The 25,753-nt window shown below is 36.8% G+C and overlaps 1 long non-coding RNA gene across 4 annotated transcripts in view; it reads right to left on the minus strand.

The window, feature by feature from the left end:
* LOC141375405 (uncharacterized) overlaps window positions 1–25,753 on the minus strand; it is a 180,928-nt gene that overhangs the window by 119,067 nt on the left and 36,108 nt on the right. Inside the window, exons 4-5 of one of the 4 annotated variants that reach the window (XR_012383411.1) lie at window positions 3,292–3,414; window positions 355–896 (exon numbers count right to left, since the gene is read on the minus strand). The exons of the other annotated variants lie outside the window; for them this stretch is intronic. This is a non-coding gene — a long non-coding RNA (uncharacterized lncRNA). Of the gene's footprint in view, window positions 1–354; window positions 897–3,291; window positions 3,415–25,753 lie in introns of those variants that run through there. 4 annotated transcript variants of the gene reach the window in all.

Here is a 25,753-nt window from a genome sequence, read left to right on the forward strand (position 1 = left end):
AATTAGTGTTATATAGTGTCTTGATCTTATCATGAGCTGAGGGTACAATTTTGTTCCTATAGGGAAACAAAATATATAATTGTACCTTTAAAGGTGCCAAATTGGTCCTTTACGGTACAATTTTGTATCCAAATGTGCTATAAAAGGTACAAAAATGTACCTTTCAAACCTAAATCTGGACATTTGTACCTTTATAGCCCATTTGGGTACAAAATTGTACCCTAAGGACCAATATGGGACCTTTAAAGGTACAATTTTATATTTTGTTCCCTCTAGGAACAAAATTGTACCCTCATTGTACCTTTTTTTCTGAGAGTGTGTGTGCTTTCATTTGAACAATAAAGATGCCATTTTCCAATCTGCATTTTTTTCAGATTGTGCTTCACACTGTTTAAAACATTAAATCTCCAGAGTTAATAGCTAGTTGTAGACTTGTGCAGCCTGCCAGACTAACTGTATACTTCATAAATGACAGAAATCTTTCAGCAAAATCTTTCAGCATAAAGCAGGATAAATGAAGTAAGCTATACATAAGCTAAATTTCCCGAAATAACATCACCGTCCGTCCACCTCCATCATCGATAGGCGCTAGTATTCGAGGGCAGGGCCCTGTCTCATGCTTTGTGGGGGGCCTCAGGATTTGTGGTTCGCCACTAAGTAGAAGTTGTCAAACCAAATGATCAAACTTTTAGCTATCAGCCATCTTGCAGCAAAGAGTTCCTATGCTGTAGTTCTCTATCTTAGTGACAGCAGCTTGGCTACCACTATCATGCCCTTTAGTGGCCCTCCTGAAACACAAGACCTCTGACGGCATAATAAGACCCTTCCTTGCCATGTTGCTTGTAAATACAGTCTGCCTCTCAACGGAGTGTCCCAGACAGCGGAAAATAGGAGATCTGAAACAGGAACAGAGTTACACAAGATACACACACACATCCATCATGTAACTCAAATAAATAGATCCAAATTACCAGACACTCTTTGAACGGAGACATTGAGGCTCAGAATGTGGAGCCAGGCACTTCAGATGAAAAACAAACAAGGCGTACTGGTATATCACGATATACATTAGGCTAGTCATTTATGCCTTTTATGTCTTAATGCTCTTACTTTCTCAGTGAGTAATAATTCCGAATTCATTTAACTATAACAGACTTCAGCATTTATAAATTAGCATGATTGTAACTGAATTAGATCATTTCAAAGTCATGCTTAAAACAAGGAAATACAATAGGAATTAATGTGACGATCAAATTATATCTTTATGAAAGACAGTTATATGCAGGAGGGTGATTAGATTGAAGCAGCGGATTTGGGTGACGTTTGAGCCTATCCAGTTTGAAAATGAGCAATCGAAGTTGCATGAAAGTGCAATTTTGATCTTAAATCCATCACCTCACACAAACGCTCACATTCAACGGTTTTGAGATGGTGCTATTGTATATTAGTCATTACATTCAATAATTAAATTATATTAAATAAACAATTATGCTTCTTTTTACACTCAGCTTTTTATTTAATGTAAAGAAAAAATCCTTGTCTGTGACAATGTGACACTGAAGCAGACAAATCTTATCATGGTTAATGATTAATTGGTTAATTGATCGTTCATTTAAATGATGATAGATCATGAAAATTTGTGGAAATTGACATGCCTACTTTCAACGAAATGTAAGTGGCTTCGGATAAAACCGTCTTCCAAAATGCATTAATGTCAATTGAAAACTTTTACCTTTTTGAGCGTTTTATTTACATGACAACAGTGTATTGGGGGTCTGAAAACACTAAATTTCCATAACAGTTTCAAAGTTCTTGGTTTGGCATTAAAGGTTCAAGGCATGTTCATTAAAAGTTTAACAACCAAAACAACAATGAACGACTAACACCCATGCGTGAAGATACAGTTTTCCAGTTGCACGATGAACTACTAGTCTGGTATAATAGTAATAAAAACCAACGTAGTTTATTAGCCGTATTATTTGTGGATCTGTATATGATCATTTACTCACTGTTGTGTACTATACATGAGACATAACATTTTAGTACATCACTCAGGGCTTGACAATAAGGACTGCCTGATGGCCCGGGACCAGCATGTGAGATGCTCGGGACCGTAGACAGGATAGTCAGTGGCTTAATCGGGCCAGTGCTGCCTTGTCACTAAAGTTTAGTTTGGCTGTGACTGTTTGTCAGTTGCTCACAAATAGGGTGCTTTCACACCTAGACGTTTGTTTTGGAAGCTGTCTCGTTTGTCCAGTTAGCATGGTTTGTTTGGCATATGTGAATACCACAATCACGCTTGGATCCACATCAAATCAATTGGCCCGAGATTGCCTGAATGGGGTGGTCTTGGCTCGATTGAAACAAACTCTGGAGCTGATTGATTGTAGTGAAAAAGCAAAATGACCCAACGGGCTGACGAACCAGGATATATCACAGCGTACTATGGTTGTGTAATAGTCATATATATGGCAATTTGAAGAGAGAATGATGAGTGGAATGGGATGTCATCCGATAAACGAATGTTTTATGTTATTTATGAAAGTGAAAGCATGCTGAAATATTACTGAGTGCTGTTTATCCATTAGGAACACTGGTAAATTATCATCTGATGATTTTTTTTTCATATTTTAATCTTATAATATGTTGTATTAGGCATATTGTTTTGTTCATTTCTGCACTGACACCTCGAAAGTAAGATCAACATTAATCTGCTTCATGATCTGACAGCAGTCTCGCTTCATCTGTTATTTCTCCATTTAATTTAAGCCTTGGCTATAATGAATAAAAAAGTATATGTTTGGAGAAAGTATATATTTTAAAGAAATAGCTATTAATTTCTTTTTTTTGGTGGTGCCAGTGAAAATTTTGGCTGGGCAAGTAAAAAACTGAACCAAGAAAAAAATCTCTAGCATTGAACCCTGTCACTGTTGTGTGTGTATGGCATAAGATACAAATACTGGAATTATAGCATAAAAGAAACAGCAATGCTTGATCAAACATGCACCCACTACTGAAATATCATAAATCTTTACATTTGGGGGAGGGGGACAAGAGTAATCTCTTTTCTTTAATTAAATCTGAGATGTATATAAAATACTGTGCCTCTCTATGGCATCAACAGTGTTATGTATACCTGGCATCTTGCCACGTGTGCCTGCAGCAGTAACCAAATAAAGACATTCTTTAGCTCTTGCTCTGAAATATATATTGTATGACAGACACGCATGCACACACACACACACACATACACACATGCAATGTGCAAAAGGTTAGGTAGTATAAAATGACCTGAGTGTCCTGCATCCAGAGGACTCAACCTCCTCTCGCTTGCATATTCATGCAGACGAGTGCGATCCTAAATCATAAACCTGTGGGCGTTATCATATGAGATCATCTCTCATATCTGCTGGTCTGTGGAGAGAAACTGTAAATCATTTCTAACAGAAAGGCTCTGAGGAGTGAGGCAAAAACATCTTTCATATACAGATCTGTGAGAACAAATGTGTGCACACACGCACATCACAAACACAGGTGTGCTTTTATACGAGCACACTTTCAGACCTGTAATTACACAAACTATGTGTATTGTTGGCATCTCACCCTTTTGTCACATCTTTGCATCTTTTCTCGAGCAAATATACATCAATAAATGGCAGCGGTTTTAAGGTCCTGAACCCTGCGGCTTTGGTCAGAAAGCATGTGTTTCTTTGTTTCTTTATTTGTTAATGTTCTCAAAAGATTTGGCTCAACAGTTCCAATTAGCAACAATTACAGTGATATAATCCACATTTTTTCCAAACGTTTGCAAGCAATTTCCTCTCCCTCCACGCTAAACAGGCCTTCTCTCGTATATCGGATATACAGAGGTCTTGTATAACAGGCTCTCTTGATTAAAGGCTATAAGGTTACAGGAATGCATCATGTGGCGCTATGACACAGAACGTGCTAGTGATGTCAGCTCTGGTTCAACCTGAGTGTCCCATCATCCTCCGGGATGTTTTTTTGGCAGGAGTTTGTGCACATGCGAGCAATATAAGTTCATGTAGAGTTTAGAAGATAGGCTAGAACTCCCAGCATACACCTCTCACATCCCACCTTTCTCTAATCAGATTAGTTATTCAAGCATTCCAGCACACACTGGCAAATGTCATTCACACCTACACAAGGAAACGTCATTCATTTATAGGCGCTATCAGAGGCTAAATCACTGGCATTAACACAATAATAGCATCTAATATGTACCCTACAATCTAATCCTAGCAGTGGACAAACGGCTTAAAACACACATACCCCACATTCAGGCCATAGTGATCCTGTCCTCATGTACACCACAAGACTGTTACAGACTCCAGCAGGATTTGGGGTTTTATGTGTTTCAGTGAAAGTACAAAATAATTAAAAAAAATAGCAAATGTTTCTAAATGTCTGTTAAAACTGCAATAGGATGCATTAGAGTTGGCGTGAATATGAAGGTGCAACTGACTTCGGTATAGTGACGTATTTCTGAGTGAAACAGAATACTGAATGTGAAAAAATAGAGGACATGTAAAAGGCCATAAAGCCATAGACGGCCATTCCAAAGGAGAAGAAGCACATTTGACTAAAGATTACAGATTTGTTTTTCCTATAGACTTTCCTATGACTGAATGTTTCAAAGAATGTTCCAGAGAAATAATCAACTATAAGCTGTGTTGTCATGCTAATGATGTCACACATCCTTGATTTCTGGCTTGGTTTTAAAGAAAACAGGGAAACACTAAATACGCTTTAATATGTTGTACATTTTCTTAGACTGCTCAGAGCAGCATTATAATCAAACCTTAAAATATAAATAGTAATTCCCAGTGATGGGTTGCAGCTAGAAGGGCATCCGCTGTGTAAAACATATGCTGGCAATTCATTCCGCTGTGGCGACCCCAGATTACTAAAGGCACTAAGCCGAAAAAAAAAATTAATGAATGATAAAAAAGTGATCACGAGTGGAAGAACAGAAAGTGATTGACTGTGGCACAATATAAGCTCTGTTGCTTTTGTGCCCAGTTGCGCTCATCTCACATCAGCTAATTTATTTTAGAAGTCTAGTTTGCTTTGATGGCTTTCAACCTTATTTTGCTTCATACTACCATGATAATACTTAATATAAACTTAAAATATAATTTACTTATATATAAACAATAATTTAATGTTTATCCATGAACATGATTTCTGTAGGAGTCTTGTAGGATAAGGTAAGGTAAAATATGCATTTGTTTGTTGTAAGTATGTGTCCTCTAGTGATAAAAAAAAAAAAAACAGATTGTGTCTTTTATTGTTTGCCATGTGTATTAACAAAGTTAATCCATTTAGACTTTTTGGAATTTATTCATTAATATTCATGTTGGCTAAACCAATGATTAGTTATTTCTATTTGTTATCATTTAAGTTTTCGCAGTTTTATGATTGTTTATTAAATATTTTTGATTTAGCTGTAAATAATACATGTTTATAATAAAATAATACATAAATGTTTGAAGCATTCTAGTAGATGGCTTTGTGCTGTAGATGAGTATTTTATAATTCAAATAAATGTAACTGTCTTGAAACATAATTAATAAACAGCAGGTTTTCTTTTATAACCACTTACCCCATACGATGTGACAAAATATCCCACTATTAGACTGTCAAATCTTTTTTCCTCGGAACGAAAGCAAAGAAACTGAAATTGTTTTCCTATGCTATGTAGAATCGCTGGGATTCTGGAGCCTATCCCAGCATTTCAAACCAAACTACGACAACGAAAGCAAACGTATGCCAGCATACAGACAACATGCAAACTACACACAGAAAGGCCTCTGTGCTCAGCTGGGACTTGAATCAGGGAACTTTCCTTCAAATTTTTTATTGGCATCAAAGGTCCATGTAGAAATATTACATTTATAGATTTTTTACATTTCAATAAAAGGTTCTTTACAGTGGAAAAAATGTTGTCAAATGTTCTTTGCATTGAAAAAAAAAAAGGTTCTATTGTATGTTCTCTAATTCTACAATGCTGAAAGTGCGCTCACTTTTGTGATTGTTTAAGAACTTCAGATTCAGTTGCCCATGGGAAAAAAGACTAGGAATAATAAATGGCAGAGAACAGTCAGTCCTCTGTGTAAAACATATGCTGGATAAGTTGGTGGTTTGTTCCGCTGTGGCAGACCTTGATGAATAAAGGGAGTAAGTTGAACGAAAATTAATAAATGAATAAAAACATGATTTTGCAACATCAAGCAATAGAACGTCTAAAAAAATGAATAAAAGTGAAAGTGACCTGAAGCCTTGAGCTAAAAACATTCAAATGGCTGCATCCGCTCATACGTGAAGAATAAAGTCAATTAAGAACTGTTCAGTGAAAGGATCTTTGCGGAACCAAAAATGATTCTATGAAATACCTACAAAAACACCATTTGGAATGTTTAGGTTTAAGTGTGTAAATTGAAAAAAAAAATATATATATATAAGGAATGAATCTTATCACCACTTAACTTAACTGATTGTGATGTTGGTTTTCTCCTCTATTTTAGATCAACTTTAGGCAAAATCCAAATGAAAGAACTTTACAAATTCTATAGTATACTATTCTGTAGTAATTATTCGATTGAGAGGTTTTAACAATGAACGAGTTAAATCACCAGCACATAAGGGCTCCGTCTTGCCGAGAGGTCACTGAGGTTTTTTTTAACGTGGCAGGCTTGGCATAAATGGCCATCAAGACAGGCACCAGGTCTATTCAACAGGATCTATCTTTAGCTTTACCACACATCTAATTGGACAGAATAATATCTAAATGGCACCAAAGTGACCGCTGATTGGTCAGCGCTGGTTGTGGAGGCTGTGAGCACTGTAAATAGGGCTGAATGGAGAGGAAGGGAGGGAGAATGGGAGATTGTGTTAGTCAGACCGGCACCAGAGGGCCACAGAGAATGAGCGCAGACACACAATGTTTATACTGTAAATTACACATGGGCAACAGAGAGAGAGAGCGAGAGTGAGAAGGAAAGCGGGAGAGAGAGTGTTGCGGATGCTCTCAGGGGAAAGTGGTCCCCCGTGCTGTGTTATTATTTAGCCATTGCGGTTTTTCTTCCTGCTGAATGTTTCTCTTCTAGCGGTCCATAAAATCACAGAACCCCAAAAGCTCTTCTTTGTGTCTACGGGGGTGATTATATTCATAAACCTTAAAACCAAAAAACCTCAAATTCTTTTTTTCCCTCTCTCTCTCCCTGACACTTTTTCCAGTTATAGCGTGTCTCTCTCACACCATCGCTGCCTATAGTCCTTCATCACTAACACTGAGTCAACATCATCAAGTACCAAGCATCTCCACACATCGAAATCAAGCTTCTCAGGAGCGCACCATGAAAATACACACACATACATCATTACACAAGCTGACAGACCTTGACATGGTAGTCACATCCAAGCAAAATACTCATTTCCAAAAGAACTCAAAGTTTCTTTGACAAATGAAACAATAATTAGAGTATGCAGATCTGCACTATATATAAGCCTGAGTCCCATTATATCTGCAGCTAAATCCAGTGCTATAGAGTTTTTACAGCGTAAAACACAAAGATAGAATAAGCTAAAGAGGCAAAAAGAGAACAGTGTTGTAACTGAGGCAGTTTGTGGACTGATGATGACAGGTTGTGGCTTAAGCATTACAGGAATTTGTGTTTTTTGTGTCAGAGACAGGTTGTCTGAATGCGCAAATATATGAGCATGCTCATGTCCACACATGCATACATGTGTTTTGTGTGTGTGTATGTATGTAAATGACAGGTTGAGGACTGTTGCCGTATCGCCAGACATAGGGTCCTCCTTTAAACAATGGTTGGACACCGAATGCATAAACATCTACAAAGAAAATTGTCAAGATAAGAAGGAAGTGGTGAAGAAGTAGGGAGAGACACAAGACAATTGCATTCAATGTTTTATCACATAAGAAAAAATAAGGATATGTTCACCCTTGTAATTTGGTTGTCCTTTATAAGCAGTATATTTTGTGCTACAACATACTGATCATCTAAAACAATACTGTGTACTGGGCTAAACATGGTTGTTGTGCCAACATATAATGGAATTTGTATGAGTTGAGATTTCATTTACAAAGACAGCATATTTTCAAAAGCTTGTAAAATGTGTAAAAGAGAAAACAATGGCAGAATTTGTTCATCTGTCACACATACACAAACTCTTCTGCAAGGACAGTCATTTTCAATGCCACTATTATACTGTAATGGGCAACATAACAACTATGATAAGAATAAAATAACAGAAATGTTTGAGAATTCTGTCCTTTTAGGGGCACATTTTGTTATATTTTGTTCTGTGTTTGGCTTGTTTAGATGTCTTTTGTCTATGTTGCATTCATATTCCCATTCAAACTGATTATTTGTAAACAAACCAACATCTTTTTTCGCAGATCCACTAGCTTCATGTGATTCAAGGTTGAGAAGGCAGTGTTCACACAGAGCAATCACAACAGATTTCATGTACTGTATAAGATCGAGGACTACACAACAGCAAATCAACAGCACAGGAAATGAACCACAAATTAAGACAAAGAATATGTCCATCCCACTAATGCTAGCAAACTTCTTGTACTGCCCATTATTATAACTTAATAATATGAGGTAATAAAGAATGAAATATGTTAAGTTTATAAAGGAATGTTTTAAGTTCTTTATTATTTATTATTTTTAAAATGGATTATATTTACATAAAATCACAATGGATGCCTATTTTAAATTAGTAAAAAACATTTATACAATTACAGTACATTAACATAACTGCACTTGCACACATGTATTTTTTTTCTTAGGCATAAATGGACTTTTATTAATCAAACATCTGATTCTATCTGGAACACAGTGACATCGAAAAAACAGATTCAGAATGGCAATCATTTTATTAGATCATACTTAAAGGAAACAACCCATTGTGTCTCTGTCATTCTTCAGAAGGTCAGAGTCTGAGCTCTCATGTCATTCACATTCACCTTCTTTATTTTCTTGAAATGCTGGGACCTAATAATAGAAATCATATTCTAAAATAAACCTGGATGGCCAATAAAAATGCAGCAACAGCAGTACTATCAGAAGATCAAAACCAGCTGAGGGTGGAGTAACATGTCACTGACATAGCAGCACTGGCAGCTCATGAGTGACTAACAGGAATGTTGAGAGCGAGAAACATTCTGTACACTAACTCCATGACGTCTTTATGACATCATTTCCTCTTTCCGCCTCCACTGCTGATGAATGAGTATTTGTGAGATGCTAAAGAGAGGTGTGGTGAAGGACAGGTGTATTAGACACATTCTCTTGGCTCTGTATAGTTTCGTCCTCAATTCTTCAATAAGGAGATAAACACATCATGTGCAAACATCTCTGCATTTTGCTTAGTATGTATGAATGCAAAACAGCAGTGGGGATAAAAGAAAAATGGGGGTAAACAGAAAGAATGTCCTGTTCAAATGCAAATGCCAGGGTTCCGCACAATTCATTTATTTAATCAGCAAAAAGAAGTTAACTCAACAAATTTAAGAGGACTGAACATAAAACAATTAAGTTTTCCCTACAAAACTTTAAAAAAGATGTGTTGTTTCAGTTTATTTTAAAGAAGTAGACGAACAAAAAAGCTAAATTCTTTTTGAGAGTTCACTTCTTTTACTTTTCTTCCTTCAGTTTTGTGTTTATACCATAACTCTACTCAGCATATATGAGAGTGCTTCAGCTTGAAGTTTAAATCTCTTTAAAAACATATAAATCTGATGTAGCTGTAAGCGGATGGTGTGACTGAACAGTTATGGATGACCAGCAGGGATTGTGTATCTTTATGAGTATATGACATTGGCAGGATTCAATTTGGACCTATTTATCAACATTCAAAGATATAATCTTAGTCTCCAGAGTTTTGTGGTTATATGGAAAAATAATCATGTTCAAACTTCCCCAGCTGGATCTTTGAGTTAATGACAAAAATCTGTTCACAATACACTCAATAGACGAATCTCATGTAAAGTAGATCTTAGCTTCTTTGAGAGAACCTGCCCTATCTATCTATCTATCTATCTATCTATCTATCTATCTATCTATCTATCTATCTATCTATCTATCTATCTATCTATCTATCTATCTATCTATCTATCTATCTATCTATCTATCTATCTATCTATCTATCTATCTATCTATCTATCTATCTATCTGTCTGTCTGTCTATCTGTCAATCTATCAATCTATCTGTCAATCTATCTATCTATCTATCTATCTATCTATCTATCTATCTATCTATCTATCTATCTATCTATCTATCTGTCTATCTGTCTGTCTGTCTGTCTGTCTATCTGTCAATCTATCTGTCAATCTATCTGTCAATCTATCTATCTATCTATCTATCTATCTATCTATCTATCTATCTATCTATCTATCTATCTGTCTGTCTGTCTGTCTGTCTGTCTGTCTGTCTGTCTGTCTGTCTGTCTGTCTGTCCGTCCGTCCGTCCATCTATATATCTATCTGTATCTGTTTCAATATTCTTGTTTATTATCAATCTGTCTGTACTGAATCTGTCTAACTATCAATCTGCATGTCTTACTATCCAGTTGTTTGTCTGTTTGTCTGTCTTAAATTAATTATGTCTGTCTGTCTTGATATATTTATTTCTGTCTGCCTGACTGTCTTATCCATCTATTTGCCTGTCTGTCTGTAAAGTTGTTTGTCTGTCTTTCTATATCTGACTGTCCAAGTATCTATCTATTTATCTGTCTATATAGATTTCCATCTGCCGGTTTAGCCAGTTGTCTGTCTATATAAATATCTTTATGTCTGTCTGTCTGACAGACTTTCTATATTTGTGTCTAAATACCTGTATGTCTGTACTTTAACTGTCTTACTATCAGTCTATGCATCTGTCTAGATTTCCATCTGTTTATCTGTCTTACATTCTGTCTGTTTATCTACTTGATAGGTCATGAATGAACAAACACACACACACACACACACACACACACACACACACAGTGTCATAAAGCACACTAACGACATAGAACTGATGCGTGTGCACTATATCTGTAGAGAAACACAGCTAGGACAGATATGCAGAGCACAGCAACTCGACTCTCAACATCTGGCAGCTATCAAAGCTGGAGGACCAAGAGTGTGAGTGTGTATATATGTGTGAGTGATCAGCAGTGTGTTGTGGGGGCGTTGTTTGAGAATGCGGGGTCTGCAGAGAGCAGTGTGAACTCCAAGTGTGTGAGTTTACTGGCATTCAGAGACGGCCGATAGCATCTCGCTTAGATAACCACAGCGAAACACAGCCCAAAACTAATGTTCATTAATGAAGGTGCATGTGTGTTTGTGTGTGATCCAGAGTGCTGTGCATGATTGTGAGTGTGTAGTGGGATTAATCAAAGACTATATGCTCCAAAGACTGCTCTTCCTACATCAGATTGAGACGAAATGGTTTAATCAACAAAACCATTAGCACTAAGGCTGTTTGAGGTGAGAGGCAAAAACACACACATTAACGCAATAGGGTGTGTGTGTGTGTGTGTGTGTGTGTGTGTGTGTGTGTGTGTGTGTGTGTGTGTGTGTGTGAGAGAGTGGGTGGGTTGGTTTTTATGCATACATCTCAATATTAATCTAAGCTAAGCTCATGTTTGTGTGCCTCCCAAAGTGTGGAATAAGTCGGCACAGAAAGCTAAGGTGTGTCCCCTTATTTTTGTTCCCTCATCTGACCACATATACAAACATACACACATTCACACACAAAAACATTCACTCATCATTATTACCTCCAAACATGAAGCTGGGTGGGTTTTCCTCTGCTGAAATGGTTTAACTCAATCATACTGCTCCAACATCACATATGTATTATTAAACAAATCTATACTGCCCCATTCACACAGTCAGCATGACATGGCATTTAGGTGTTTTAAGACAAAACTGGGCTAGGATGGGTTTTACTGCATACTCTGACTCTTAACTGGGTATTAGGACTTAGCTGGGAATTAAATCTCTGGCAGGATTTAGTCTAGAATCAGTTCCTTAGCCTCTACTAGGTGAGTAATTATGTAATGTCTTGAAAAATATTCAGAAACGAGTTGAGCAGACAGATGAGTGGCTCAAGACCCTTTGAATCACGGATTGCACAGAATAGCCAAACCAACATAACCACAACTTGTCCGGAAGATTGACTTGTTTGTCTGATGTAACTAAACGTGTAATGAGATATACAAAAAGCCATAAAGAGTAACAGTACAGAAGCACAGCAGTTAGTAGCCAAACGCAGATGGTGAAAAATATGGTACACATCAAGATTTTTCTGAAAAATGTAACATTTCATACAGTTTTATCTAAAGTGACTTATATAGATGCATTATGAAGAGACAAAATATCATAAGAAGTGTTATAAAAACAATGTTTCAGACAGACAACTATAGAATAAGGAGATAAAACCAGATCAGCGGACCTTTTTGATGAAGTTATATGATGTATTTAGCATGTAAGCAAACCAGGAGTAGAATTAAAACAGGAAGGATAAAGATTTTTCCTAATTGTTATCCAAAATACTAACTAAAATAAATACACTCTCAAACAAAATTTGTGGAGAGCTAGAAAGAGTGATTAAGATAAGCAAATAAATGTTAGATAAATCCAGCATTATGATCCAAACATGTCATATAATCCTGTTACTTCATACCTCTTCCTGTCATCTCTCTTTATTTGGAGATGGCAGGATTTAGTCTAGATGCTAGTCACCCATGGAGTTTTTTTGCTAAAGGCCAGTTTCGGGCTAAACATAGCAACAGCTTTAATGCAGGAGAGATGAGACTGATTTGTTTGTGGGTAAAATATTGCATGAAAAAAATTCCTCAGAACAAGAAATACGCACTCTCTCTCACACACACATGCGCACACACACATGCATATGCATCCACACACATAAAACATGCACATACACACTTACACATTTAGAGAACAAGCTTTGTTAATGATATCAAGAAGCCTTCTGAGAGAGATAAAACTAGCTCAAAATATGATTTTGATGCATTTCATTGGCTCAAAATATCAGTTTGAATGTTTAAAAAAAATACAATGTAATCAGTATAATATAGTGTAGAAAAAGTAGGAAAATGCATTACCCATTTACCTGTACTGAACTTCCAGATCTACCTTTTGCAAATCAGCAAACTCAGTTTCCTATGACAAAGTCTTGTCACTTAGTAAAACTATAGATCACATACCAAAAAATCTTGTCAGGTATGTTTACAAAAATCATTTGATGACATATTCATTAACTCTATTACAGTTTTTCTCAGTGGCTTTGGTGTTCATGTATTCATGTCAATGAAAGTGTCAGTGTCACCAAGATGACAAGTCCTGGCACCATTGTGTATGAACAAGATCAAATGGCTTAGTCATGTTTTCATTATGACAGTTCACTCTATACATTTTTTTTACAGTTTTTCTCAGTGGCTTTGGTGCGTTTCTCACAACACCAGTGCATTTCTGCACAACAGTTAATGCATTTCTCAAAAAAATTTGTACAAACTGCAAAACCTAGCTGATAACCTGCAAAAGCGCGTCACATGCATGCTCAAAATGGATAGTTCATTCCTCAAAAGAAAGTATTCATGTCAATCAAAGTGTCAGTATCATCAAGATGAAAAGTCCGGACACCATTGTTTATGAACAAGATAGTCAAATGGCTTTGTCATGTTTTCATTATGACAGTTTACTCTGGACATTTTTTCAATGCAAAAAAGTCAGATGTTGGTGACACTTCCTGAAAATGCTCAAGACATCACTTCATACTATTTGCACAGTCATTTGAAAACTACAGCAAAGTTAGACATGACTGCATTTACTGCGGTATCTAAGTACAAGACACTGAATATGTATGTTTCACATTTTTACTGCAGATGCCAGTTGCAATTCTAATTTATTCACAGCATTGTGAAAAAGAATAAACACACCCTTATTTAAAACAAACATCAACTCCCTTTGGGTAGAGTTGTGCACAACTGTAAACAATACTGCAGAACATATTGGAACTGAACCTACAACACACACGTCTGTAAATCATTCTGAAATTGTTCAATTTAGAAGACTTAGTCAGAAAAAAAAAAAAAAAAAAAAAAAAATATATATATATATATATATATATATATATATATATATATATATATATATATATATATATATATATATATTTTATTTTTTTTTTTTATATAATTTTCTAAATTCTAAATCTTCATTTTGGTTTGTAATGACTGACGTAATGAAATGAGGACTGTTAGTTTTATATGAAATGACAATTCATAATTTACAAGTTTAGTTAATTTTGACTGACATGACATAAGCAAATGATAATGTTATAAATAGCAGAGAGTTGTATGAAAGCAATTGATCCATGTCTAAAAGCATTTGCAGTTTGTTGGAAGGAATGAGAAACTGCTACTAGGATGTGCATAAATGACTAATTGTTTTGAGAAATGCATTAACTTTTGTGCAAATATAAATAGTGTTGTGAGAAGTGCACCAAAGCCACTGAGAAAAACTGTAAAAGCCCCTGAACATTCTACCAGAAACATACATTTTCATACATTGCCTCAAAAAGCTTGTCTTACTCAAAAAAAACAATCACACTTAAACTAGCATAAAATCATACAATTAATTGATAGAACGCATCATTGATCGTTGTCAGCTTCTCTTCCATCAAATGATGTCACTTCCTCTGAGTCATAGCCTTAAAGCTGTATTGCACGCATTTTATGTTAAATTTAACGCAAATGTGACAGGACTGACAGAAACACGGGGACAACTGTAAAATGGTATTTATTTGTAGAATTTATTTATTTCCTGTTTTTAATTAATTAATGTAAATGATTACAACCTAAACTTGTTATTTCTGAAGATTTTTTTTATAAATCACAGTTTTTAGCATAACAAAAACTATTAAAGTTGTAGGTTCAATTGGGCAGAGGAAAAGGACAATGACAGGGTTTGTGCATTTGTGAAGTGTTATAAAGAACAAAAATCTGAGAACCAAATGAATGACATATTCCTTTACAGAACAACTCACAGAAATCAACCATCAGACCATTTTAGAATGTTTTGGAGATTAAATACTTTTTATTCACAGTATTTATATTTTTATTTTAAGGGCAGATAATGTACGCTTATGGTAGAATGTCCCATATATTCCTTAATGTAGTTCAGTGATGCTTCATGCCTCTGAATTTTGAGCAGCCATTATTCTTCAAACACGATTCTTCAAAGACCATTATGATTCCTTATTATTATTTACATTGAAACAGTTGTTCGGCTTACTTCTTTTGTAATAAAAGTTCTCTCACAGAACTTTTCAATTATTTGAAATGAAATATTAACAAAACATTCTGTCTTTGCTGTCACTTTGGATCATTTTAAAACATCATTGAAGTATAAAATGAAAAATACTTAAAAATCAAAGCAAGTCAGTATGAAGCACACTATGACCTTTCAACCCTGCAACACTGAGTTGGTCACAACCCAAAGTCTACGTGTTGATAGTATGTCCACATCTGTGGCATGTCAACTGCTGTATTTTTTCTTTTTGTTTTGTTGCTTTCTTTAATATTTATGCCCTTCAGAAGGGTACAAAGTGACTGAACCCAAAACAGCTGAACAGCCGCCACAGGCGCACACACACACACATCACAAATAAAAAAAGACAAAAAATAACACAGAAAAATACACAAAGCAGCTAGGCGTTCTGTGGTCAAGCTGGAGTTATTTGTCTCAAGTCAGGCTTTGAAATATTTCGTGTGTCATTTTATGAACAGTTCTTCAGAGATTAAGTAAACAGCATGGACAGGGAATGTTGCTGTTTCTCTCTCTCCACTTCCTTTTGTTTGATTAGACAAACATAAAAACAGTGGGGTATGTAAACATGCGTTACGCTCAACCAGAGGATGAGTTTACAACACTGGAGAGGTGGGAAATGATGCTGATCAGCTCTTTTTCTGTAGAGATGGAGAGAAAACACACACACACACACTGTCCCTCATATTGCTTTAAAAAAAATGAAACAGGCTAGGGACTGTCTATAGACTGCGGTGACCAGTGTGAAACCACTTTGTGTATGAGATGCATGAGGTTTCACACACAGAATTTGTGGTTCACTTCATGTGAAAGCCACTCAGTATAACATGTGAAGACAGCGAGACGCTCAAACACCTCAGGATTGACCTTTTTGAAAAGAGTGTAATCATTGACTGTAATAGTACACCAGCTTTTCCAGCTACAAAACTAATTTTTCCTGCTAAAAACACAACAACATCAGCTTGATAGAAACTGACACTTGGTATGGAGTGTTGCTTTCCATCAGTAAGGCAGAACAGAAGGATCTCTGTTCAATAAGTGATAAGTTGAGTCTAACAGTATCAAACATTGTTACTTGGGATTGACTTTAATTTTAAACAGACAGAACACAACAGAATAGGAGTGTGATTGTTCTCACAAATACATTTTGCAAAGACATTAAATGATGTTTTCATTTTACTTACTGCATGGTCTGTTAAAATTTTTGATTCTGATTGGCTGGAAAGTGTGCAATGATATTGTTCAATGCACAGGTAGTTCAAGTCACTTTTGCTCACTAATGGAGATAAATGTGCTTTCTTTCAAACATTAGTCAGAACCCCTAGTTTTTCATGATTTTTGTTTTGTGATTTTGTTTGTGGTATTTCACAGAACTTTGTAGACAATTTTGCAGACAATTATATATAAAAATTTTATATATATATATATATGATTTTATTATATATTATATATTATTTACCATATTAGGTAACCTACAATGTTAGGTGTGCAATCTGACACAATGACAATGGCACAAATCATAAAAATATGGCTTTTTTATTTTTGTTTCTTGTCAAGACAAGATCTAAAATGGCAGGGATTAAGCCAAATAAAGGTTTTATAACTCTTATTTTTATTCACAATCCTAGATTTCACTCTCCGGAGCATCTGACATGTACCTCGCTCAAGACATGTGTTAGGGCTTCCCCTACCGTAATACACCTAAAACACAGATTGTCGTAAAACTCATCACTGGCAGGGAAGTGTTTGTTTTCGTTAACGGCAGGAAGAGAGTTAAATGAAAACATTTATTGTTTTCACGCAGATTATAATATCAGCCGTATGTGTAAAGCACAAATAATGTCAATCTCCATTGTAAACTGCTTGCTTTTCTGTCTGTTCCATTGCTCCATTTGATAGATGTTTGCTCACACTTTTTTTGCAGTCTGACGTCAAATGCACGAAACACCCAATTCGTGCCGCAGGATGCCTAATCCAAACTTTGCATTGACTTCACATGTAAATATCTTGCACATCATTCTTGTCTGCTTACTGCACAGGGTGCAAAACATTCTCCCCCACTTCCATGTGATGTCATTTTTCAAGAGACACTCATATATGTCACGTGTGCTGCGAATGCAACATCTATGAGTCATGTAAAACAATTGCAAACTGAATACAATATAATTTGATTATATGGTTTGGAATTGGATGATTTACTAGATTATTGACATTTTTTGCAATTTTTTTAGTTTAAATAAAAAATTTAGCAGGATCTCAAAAATTTTCGACTTTTTGTTTTATTTTACGTTGGATTCAGCGATTGCAGAATCACATAAATCTAGAGATCTGATAAGTAGTAACCATAGTAACTCAGTGAGATTTGGCTTATTTTCATTTTATAAAGTTAGTTATCACTCACTTTCCTTCGACTTAGGGGTCACCACAGCAGAACGAATTACTCTTTACATTTGTTTTCCAGCCACAATCCAGAACTGATAGTATGCTAACTTGAAAACCTCCACTGTCAGTATCTGGCTGCAGAATTGCACATGCAAGCTGAGACACGCAGTGCATGGATTGTTTTTTAAACTAAATTAATTAAAAACAGAAACATACATATTAAAAATAAAAATATTATCCCAAATATGTGTGGAAACTACATAATTGTACTTAAATGTTTGTTTTGTGTATCGATATATTGTTGTTACAATCATATTTTCTTTGATTATAATTCTCAGACAAAACTTTATAGCTAGTTGGGTTTATTCAGCTGAGGAACATAGTTTCTGTGTGTCCTCAGGCCAAATAGTGGTGGAATGTTTTGACATTCAATTTGAGGGTTTGTGTTCTTCAGAAACAATCACAGACACTGAAATGAATAATTTACTGAAAACTGGCCACTAATGTCAGTTCTCTCTGCCATCTCTGATGTAATCAGTGTGATTTTCTTTACATCAGTGTGGTTTCAGAGTGATTGTTTTGGAATGTATTTGCCTACTAGATTACTAGACCGAAAACCTTTCCAAAGTTTAATGGCTTAAAATAGTCACAAAGAGTAAAAAACACTTCAAACAAAGTAACAACAGGTTAAAAGGGTAGAATATGAATTTATAACTACTGTGCATGGTTACAGGTACTGAGACCGTTGTAGATGCTCAGAGTTACTCCCAAATTCATAACATAAGCTGTCAATTATTGCAAATTTGCGTGTTTCAGCAATTTATGTTCACTTTAAGCATTTCAATCATTATACTGTATTAAGGATTTTTGCATGCATTAACAAGTCAACATTAACAGCCCAAACATTTAATAATATTTTTAAAATACTGTGCATCAATAATAGATATCAATCATTGGAAGTATATATTCAAAAGACCAAAACTACTCTGTTACTTCTATAGATCTCTGCCGAACTACAACTATATAAACTAACTTTTTATAATTCTCCCATTTTTTGCGCTGCATCAGAAAAAAAGGTGTCCGCTATAGATAAAACTGTCTGAATAAATGTAAATGCAGCACGTTGAGAGCATAAAGCAAAGTAGAGCCGAATCCCCAATGTCATAAAAGAGCGATTGCATGAGGTCATTAGAAAGCGAGAACTACAGAAAGAGAAAAACAAGTCATAATTCCATATATCCATCATATAAAATGGACATTCCCTAAAATAACACACCTAGCCCCACAGAGGGTTATTTTCAGTATGTTCCTGGTGGCTAACACCCTAGACGAGCCGAACTGAAGCGGACCACCATCGGAGCTGCGTCGCATTCTGTTTTCCCAAAACATTCCAAGCATCGAAAAAGAAACGAGAAGAGGAAAGAAAAGAATAATCAGAAGTACTGTGGTTTGTGTCAGCAAGGATGACCAGAACCTAAAACATCTTGTAAGAATAATAGTCGTAAACTAAAAAAATGGGCATGAAAAAGTGTTGGAATGGCTTTTGTTAGAACACTGTAAATTCCATACCCGGTTCTGAGCCACGGTGGTGAGAGAGCAGAGATGCTATTCCCCTCTCTGTCGTCCTGGGGGTCTGACATGCACTTACACATACGCCAGACTGCAGGGAAAAGCAGAATGCAGATTGTACACGGCTGTGCGGTTGTGGTTAGTGTATGCTTGGACAGGGTAATTCATAATTCCTTCACCTCTCGTTCTCCTTCTATCTTTATCAGTTTTTTGCTTTCACACACACTGGCACGCTCCACAGCACAAACACACACCAACCCCGTGCCAAAGGCAAACTGTGAAACACCAGCACCCGCAAAAACTCTCTGAGCAGGAAAAATCCACATACCAGATTTCAACAGCTTTAAAACAAAGTGAATAAACAAGATGAATGCTACATTTTTAATTCCTCTCTTACACCCCCCTTTCTTATTCCCTCTCGCTCTTTCCTTTAGAGACGGAAAAGGGGAAAAAAAGAGCTGAAACAATTGTGGAGTGGTCCAAAACCTCCCTGGCTTAAAACAATACCATCAATCAAAGTAAGCAGAGAGAACAAACACACAAATTTATTAAGAGGAGCTCTCCAGCGCTTGAACGCTTTAACTCTTTACGCTCGGACACACGCACAGGAAGTTCCTAATTACTTTATCTGCACAGCAGAGGGACAGAGCAGACTTTTGACAGCGGAGGAGATTAGCATGAAGGACTGTGTTTAGTGTTCACCAAAGGCTCTGCTCATATCAGATCTTAGCCCAGGGCTCTTCTTCATCTCAGCTCAATATAATGAGTGTTTCCAGCCAGCAGAAAAGAAAGACTTTGTGCATGCATGTATTAATGTAAAAGGGCCTGCAGCAAGTTTAGCCTCAGGTTGTCTGGCTGTGCTCCAGGACAGAGCATATATAGCAACTTCACATGCTGTATATACATGTGTAAAAATCTGAGAGAAAGAAATACCTTAGACTTTTAAATTTTCTATTTTTTTAAGTGTTTATTTTTTAGTTTGGCATGTACATGTATGCAGCGGTAGGGGTAATGTGTCGTAAGTAACGCACGTTACGTAATAATATAAATTTTCCAAAGTAATGAGTAAAGTAATGCATCACTTTTAAAAATAAGTAATATTATTTAAGTTACTTTTAGAAAAATTTAACTTTTTACTTTGCTTAATTGGTTAAAATGACCTTAGGTTAAATAGTTAGGTATTGCTTAATTAACTAAAATGACCTTAGTTAGGTTAGCTAGTTAGTTAGGTCTTGCTTAATTGGTTAAAAGTACCTTAGTTAGGTTAGTTAGTAAGTTAGGTATTGCTTAATTGGCTAAAATTACCTTAGTTAGGTTAGTTAGTTAGGTCTTGCTTAATTGGCTAAGATTATCTTGGTTAGTTAGTTAGTTAGTTAGTTAGTTAGTTAGTTAGTTAGTTAGGTTTTGCTTAATTGGTTAAAAGTACCTTAGTTAGGTTAGATAGTTAGTTCTTGCTTAATTGGCCAAAATTACCTTAGTTAGGTTGAATCTCAGTGAGAGAGCGTGCTGCAAGGGAACAGACAGTCGGCTCGTCAGGTCTCTTTTCACAGCAGATAAGTCTGTGTACTGTTCTAGTAACTCAATAACTCGGGATATTGGTTTATTTTGAGTCAATGGGGGGGGGGGGGGTATCTGGCATGTTAAAAAGTAGGTAATAAGGTATTTAGCCTACTGAAGACGCAATTGTTTCACGGCGTTCAATTTGGTAAATTGGTTCGACCGTTCACTTACAGTAGAAGATATGGTTAAAACAAACAATTCATTTGCGAATCACAACAGTCAGAAATGGAAACAATGGCAAGCTGGAGACTTACATATTTGCATTGAATTTTTGTTATTTTAAACTTATTGATGAAAAGAAGTGGCATGTCGTTAAGTTTAAATTATGTCTAAGTAAAACTCTGGTTTGACTCTGGTCAAAACTCTGGTCAAGTGAATTGATTTACATCAATTCACTTTCTCCAGGTAAAAATATTAATTTGACTATTATTGCTTTTTATTAATTATTGCTTTTATTGTCGAGGAAATGCATTCACTGTCTACTGTACAAGCGACTACGTACTGTAAGATAGTACGATTTTTTTCTCTTTAAGGAAACGATTTACACATTTGTTAAGGAAGAAACGAGAAGAATAGTATTTAATAAAGCTCAAAGATTTATGTTGATTTGGGCATTGTTTTATCGTCTTACTCTTCATTTAGTTGTTAAACAATTTAAAATGTAAAATCTGTTTTTGCCTTAATATAAATTATTTCGTGTTACTCTTAAGATTTATTGCAATTTTTATCTCAATGGCCAGTGAATTTACTTAAAGAGCCCATGGGTTTTTGAAAATCCCCTTCCATGTAGTGTGTAACACAGCTCTAAGTGAAGTGAAGTATCCAGCTAAGGCTTAAATCTGTAAGAATACAGTGTTTAAAACGGTTGATTCATCTATAAAGAGTCGACTCATAGTGCTTCAAATGAGTCGCCTTGATACCGAGTCATTAGGTGTTTCGCCATGACGTACTAACCAAACCAAGTTATTCACATGCACGCGCAAACCCGGGAGATTTGAAACCTGTTGCCTCGCCCTTTGACACAGAAACCCGGACACACTCACACACACCCACAAACACACACACAAACATGCCGGTCGATTGAAGTCACACTGCAGATGGATATTATCGAGTCTCTACCCAAAGATGAAACCTTAGCATAAGCTCAGCTTTAAGCAGTTGGAAACTACTGGAAACTTCTGGAAACTACATGCTACAAAGAATACTTCATCGGCGTTTGTTAAAGGAAGGATCAGTAAAGAGTAATTTACTGATGGACGTCAGGATGGGTTTCTTCCTCCATTTCTCAAGTGTAAGTACGTGCGGTTAAAGTTGTTGCCTCGTTGACACTAGTCTGCAAATGTATTTAGTTGTGATTTGTTACTTGTAACCGCATGTACTGTATCAGGTTAACTGGCTATATTGTCATATCGCGTGCAAAGCCATGTTAAAAGCGTAACGCATGCTGCTTTGTTTTCGGAGCTCCGTGAAGGAGGAGTAGTGTGTGTGTGCGTGCGTGTGTGTGTGCGTGTGCGCGCACTGTCGTCCGGAGGTATGTGTGTGTTTGTGTGTGTGTGTGCGCGCGCGTTGTCGTCCGGAGGTGTGTGTGTTTTTGTGTGTGTGTGCGTGTAACAGGATTATTTTGGATATATTGATTTCACTATATTTTCCTCCTGTTTACTTAGTTCATATAAAATTGTTTTGTGTTCACAATATTAATGTAAAAAGAGTCTGTAAAGTGACAGTGGTTTCACCTCTTCCCCCCCCCTTGGGTTAACGTCAAGGTGGTATAGTCCAAGCAGCCATACCTGTTGCACTATTGCTTGAGCGGTCTTTTCCACCCTTTCCTTGAACTAAGGAGGTATGCTCTACCTGTTCCAAATTGAACTTGGCTCTGGCCATAATTAACACACACACACAAATGCATATTTAAGTTTCATTTTAATCATTTGTTATATTTACTGATATAAAAACTGTTTGTTATATTGGAGAATGTTATTTTTGTTGACAGTGTACATTTAATGTAATGAGCTGAAGCTGCCGATCTGTCATAATAACATTCTCTGTGCAGGTATGCATTTATGATTTTTATTTTAGACAATGTAATATGTGGATTGTAATTGTGAGAACTAGTTTTCTTTCCCTTTCCTGTCTTCGCGTCCTTCCGCGGCGCCTCTCGCTCGTTTCCTCCATCTTTCATTCGCCTCTCTTTCTTTTCCACCCTTTCCTTGAACTAAGGAGTGTACATTTAATGTAATGAGCTGAAGCTGCCGATCTGTCATAATAACATTCTCTGTGCAGACTCAAAATGGTGTCCTCTCGTCATTCACTACACAACGCAGAGCAAAAGAGAGTACGGTTACACTGGTGACGTGACCCGCGCGATTGTTCAGCGGCTGCCGAACACCCGAGATTGCTGCACGGACCGCGAGACGTCGGATTTGTGCTTCACCGACCGCGAGACATCGGACTTCTCGTGCTTCACGGACCGCGAGGCGTCGGACTTCTCGTGCTCTTTCCGCTTCAACGAGGGGACTCTTGACTAAAGTTGCGGTGATTAGACGACGTCAGACTTTGCTACTTGATCGCGTCGTCGAGGGAACGCACGTTTCAACGTATCCTTATACCAGCTGGACTAAATGTGTTATATGGAGTATAATTAGGTGAATTCTCGAATTTTAAGTGATTGATTTATTGTGTACCAGACTAATTTAAGTTTGCCCTGATTATATAGCTGTGGGCTTATTGAAAGAAAAAAAGTGTATTTCACTATTTTCTTTTATTATTTTATGCATTATAATTAATGATGCACTCTAACAAAGATACTGGCAGTTTGGGTGAATATCATTTGGGGAGGGGCAGAGGGGTTTTGCCCTTCAGTAGTTTGTGTATTCCTGGGGAAATGTTTAACACAGATTCTGATGTAAATAGAGTACAATTTTCTACCCCAGTGTCTCATGATATCCCACCTCTTGAGATGAGTATAGCTGAACCTACTGTGACTTTGTCCAATGAACAAGTGAGACAACTGAGCGCTGATATTAGTCAGTCGATTAAAGCTAGTTTATTCCCTAGCAATCAGCTACCTACATCAAACTCGTGTTTAGACTGTCAAAAGTGCTCACATGTGAATCAATGTGGTACCACAATCATTGATGCTTCAAAGATGAATCTTGTCCTGAAGAGTGGAAAAGAACCACCATACTTTCGTGGTGACAGTGCAGATAAATGTTCGATCTTTGAATGGGAAGATTTAATGAGAGCTTACCTTGAAAAAGGGAATTATTCCAAACAAGAATGCATTGATGAGCTCATAAACAAATTAATGGGCAGAGCGAGGGATGTTATTCAGATTTGGTTGCGCAACAGTGCCTCAGTTTCAAGAACTGTTGAAGTAGATATGGTGTTTCGTATCCTCAAACAGCACTTTAGTGGTGTAATATCCACAGGTCTCCCCCTGGCTGATTTTTACGCCACCAAGCCATTCCACAATGAGGGTCCTTATGATTATTGGATCAGATTGAATAAAGCTGCTGATTTAGCTGAACAGCATCTGAAAAGTGAGGGTAGATGTTTGCAGGATCGGGACATGGAGATCGCTGTAATGTTCATTCGTAATTGTCCTGATAAAGGTCTATCAATGATGTTTTTGAGCAAACCACAGCGTGAATGGACAGCAGTTGAGGTACAGGACCGATTAGATGAATTTGTGAGAGACCGTAAAGTTTATGAGCGTCAGTTCTCACAACAAGCAGCTAGTGCTGTCAATACTGATGTGTATGGCACACCGACTTGTAAGCCTCAAACTGTTAGACCATCAGAAAGTGCGTTCGAACCTGACCATGCAGTATGCGAAAATAACACAATGGACAAAATGTTAAATATGCTAGAGAAAGCGTTGTCATGTAACACACAGTCCAGCAGAGCTACAGGGCATCACAAATACAATGTTAGAAGACCACAAGTGTGCAAAGTATGTCAGAGTAATAACCACAGCACAGTTGCTCACTGCAGACTGCACAGGCTGTGCTTTAGTTGTTACCTACCTGGACATACACGTGATATGTGCGAGATGTCTGCATCACAGCCTGTGCCAAACAGTTCAACTGAAGCTGGTGACGGTCACAGGCAGAAACCCTCTCAGGGAAACTGTTGAGCCTCCATCTGGAGGAGGGCGATGGTAGGCACATAAATTCAACCTCCGTTGATGATGATGATATTGAATCTGTATATGCTTTCGTGTGTGAAAACGCTCCGAAGTCGAGCAAAGTAATTTTGCAAAATACAATGAGAACTGCTCAAAGTGAAAGTTTATTCTACACTAATGTTTTAGTGCAGGATAAAATTGAGTTAAAAGGAATGCTTGATACTGGATCGATGGCGACTACCATCAGTGCAGACACAATACCCATGTTAAAACAGGCTGGCATAATGACTGATGACATGCTGGCGTCTGCGGATATTGTTTTAGTGGGTTGTGGGGGAAAGCAATCCAGTCCATTAGGACTTTGTGATTTGAAATTCGAGGTTTATGGGTACAAGTTTATAGTCCCAGTCTTATTTGTTGAAGGACAGATTGATCCCATTATTTTGGGTACAAATGTGCTTAAACCACTGATCAGACATTTCAAGTCGAATGACGGATTTTGGCGTGTTATGGGTAAACCTGATGCAGCTTGCCAGAGTGACAGTAGTCAGTTTCTTCGCCTTTTGTCTAACCTGGAGAGATGGCGAGGGGAGTCCATCCCAGATAAGGTTGGCACATTGAAGTTAAAGAACGCTGTAACTCTTCAGCCTATGACTGAGCATTTGGTGTGGGGTAGGTTGCCTACGGGCACAGTGTTATCAGCAGGCAGTACGGTACTCAT

This window comes from Danio rerio, chromosome 7 (genome assembly GCF_049306965.1).
Source record: "Danio rerio strain Tuebingen ecotype United States chromosome 7, GRCz12tu, whole genome shotgun sequence".
NCBI lineage: Eukaryota > Metazoa > Chordata > Actinopteri > Cypriniformes > Danionidae > Danio > Danio rerio.